This window comes from Erythranthe guttata, chromosome 2 (assembly GCF_056151865.1).
Source record: "Erythranthe guttata isolate IM_541 chromosome 2, IM_541, whole genome shotgun sequence".
In the NCBI taxonomy this organism is placed as follows: Eukaryota; Viridiplantae; Streptophyta; class Magnoliopsida; order Lamiales; family Phrymaceae; genus Erythranthe; species Erythranthe guttata.
In genome coordinates, this window is record NC_142534.1 from 10,439,557 (window position 1) to 10,442,619 (window position 3,063).

Consider the following 3,063-nt stretch of genomic DNA (forward strand, 5'->3'; position numbering starts at 1 on the left):
CTACGCGTCATGATTCCCTAGATACAAATGAAGTGCCTGCAAGAACCTTCAGATATAGTTAACGTACAGTACGGTCCCTTCGATTCATATGTCCCGATCGAACTAGAGGCATTGGTTCATCGAGACCTCTTTATATGTTCGATGACGGTGCGATCGTTCTAAGTGTTGTAATCGTCACGTGCATGACTTAGAGAATCGAATTCTCTAATCATCACTTAGTCAGCTCTGGCCAGAGACTTAGAATGATTACAAACTTTCAGAACACACAGGACATCCAAGACTATTCTAGCGATCGAATCCCCGACTACAATGCACAGACCTCCCACTAAATTTCGGACTGCACGAACACTGGCCCTTGGGATGGTCCTCGGTGGAACTCAGGGACAGGTCACGATACAGCTGGTCCTCTAGTGAAGTCACGGTGATGTCTAGGTCATAAGGACTAATGGTGTACAACTATACCATAGATATCTCTACTCGATTATTGGGAACCACTTAGAGATTTCTAGGGTGAGGGAGTTCAGTGAACTCGTCAACTTACGAGCACCCACTTATGCATGCCGATATCACAATACCGTTTACTGATGAGATGCAGTACACATACACTAAGTGCTAGTCTTAATGGGAAAGGCCGATATCCTCATTGGTGGCGTAACCCTTCGACTAGGAACACGTTTAACAGTTATAATACTTAAGTAAATATCTCAAGATCCTAACGATCAATTACTAGTACTTGTAATAACTGCAAGGACTATATCTATGCTTGTGACAAAGGGACAAAGATATAGAATGCCAAGGTGTTTTATCATTAATACGAATAAAGGTTCGTTTATTACAATAATAAATACGAAAGACCACAGCCACAAGTTGGCTTGTTGGTCACCTACTCTAACAATCTCCCACTTGACCTAAAGCCAACTACCCATGAATCGCAATCCCATCGACTCTCGATGTTTCTCATGGACCGATCTCGGTAAAAGGCTTCGTAAAGGGGTCTGCAACGTTCTCTTCCGAGGTGACTCGTTCTACTTTAATTTCACATCTATCAATGATCTCTCGGATCACATGATACTTTCTCAGAATATGCTTCGACTTCTGATGAGATCTCGGCTCCCTAGCTTGCGCCAAGGCTCCGGTGTTATCACACTACAACGGTACTGGATCACTAGCACAAGGAACGACACCCAACTCTTGGATGAACTTCCTTATCCAAGTCCCATCTTTTGCAGCTTCGAACGCTGCAATGTATTCCGCTTCGGTAGTGGAATCGGCCGTCGTGCTTTGCTTGGAACTCTTCCAACACACGGAACCACCGTTAAGCGTGAATATAAATCCAGAGTTCGACTTTGATTCGTCCACATCCGATTGAAAACTAGAGTCGGTAAAGCCCTCTAATGTATGTCAATGTCAATGTCTGTACATTGCAGCTATGAGACTCAGCTCACATAAACTAAGTACTATTCCCAAACGGAAAATGACGTTATCCTAATTATTAGCGTAACCTATCGACTATGAACTTGTTTAATAGTTATCTTACTAAGTGAATTATCACATGATTCTCCTAGATATAGCTTGCCAAAAATAGTGTAACACCAATCACGAAAATAGATTGTTTACAAGTAATTATGGAAATACCACAGCCACGAGTTGGCTTTTTAGTCACCTACTCTAACATCCAAAACGTATCCTATGAAATAAACACAATCTCCCGCCAAAACGCGGTTGTTTTGCTGTCGTCAATCATCACCCCATTCATCCCGTGTCTCATCCAGCCATCGCTCGCCTCTGCATTCTCAATCGGAATGTGTACTCTTCTCATTTGTTTAAATCTGCCCTAATTGCAACTACATTTTTTTCATTATTTTCTTCTTAAATGTGGTTTACTAAGATTGAAAGAATGGTTGAAAGAGAAAAAAGAAGAAGACCTTCAAATTTCTCTTAGCTCCGGTTGATGGCTCTCTCTACATACTTCAATTTGCCTATCTCGTACTAAGTAACTTTTTTTGCCTTTTTCCTTTTAATTATTTTGACAATGGTTATTCGTTCAAAAGTTAGTACTTAATTTTGATTTGATACAACATATATATCTCATAATGTGAATATGAATGTAAATGCAGTTTGCTTTTGTGATGTAGTGAAGAAAAGTAAACCCGGGTTTGGCGAATATGACTTGGACGAAGATCAAAAGTTGTTAGTGTCTGCCGTTAGAGACTGTGTTCCTCTGTATAGGAATTCTTTCATAGAATTCCAAGCCACCACTGGAGTTGAGGTGATCATACTCTTTATTAATATAATATCGATGCATTCGTACAACTATTGATAAGCTAAATTCGTTGTTATCCATCATTATATTATGTCCATAACATTTTAGAAGGACGTATTACAACTTAAACATTGTACCTTGTATTGTTTAGGAGAGGGTTAATTCAAACGAAATTCTAGAAAGTTCCCATTTTTCTTAGACATTCTAACTTTTGTGTACTCTTCAGTCTGTTATGTTTGAATCAATTTGATCTTAGTCATAATAGCAACAAGAGATTAGGATCTATTATTCTATGTCTTATATATTGAAATGTAAAATATGGAGAATTTGAGATTTCGTTAAAATTTGAATCACAAAATTGTTCAACTTCTTATGTATTGTCGAATCTATGGCTACATAGTAAAGAAAAGTAGTCGAGAAAAAGCAGATGAGTAAAAGACAGTGGAGAAAGTCGAACACTTATTCAGCAGCAGTATTTTCTCTCCTATGAGTTAGTTTTGTCATCTGATGGTATACTATCTTTTAGGTCTTAACATTCCCTTTGGTTATAAAAAAATGCATCGTTTTTGCTTGATGACAAAGATCCAATGAAGTTATAATTTGAATCCAAGCCCGATGATCTCATAAGGTACTTTCCAGCTTGATGTTGCTATTGTTAGAGTAGGTGACCGACAAGCCAACTTGTGGTAGTGTTCTTTCATTTATTATTGTAAGAAACAATCATGTTTAGTATTAATGATAAAAACCCTTTTGGCTTTCTTTATCTTTGTCCCTGCTTGAACATAGATGTAGTCCTTACA

General features: G+C 38.4%; 1 pseudogene; it reads left to right on the forward strand.

The window, feature by feature from the left end:
* Positions 1-1,625: 1,625 nt before the first annotated feature.
* Positions 1,626-2,862, forward strand: LOC148772309 (uncharacterized; annotated as a pseudogene).
* Positions 2,863-3,063: the final 201 nt, after the last annotated feature.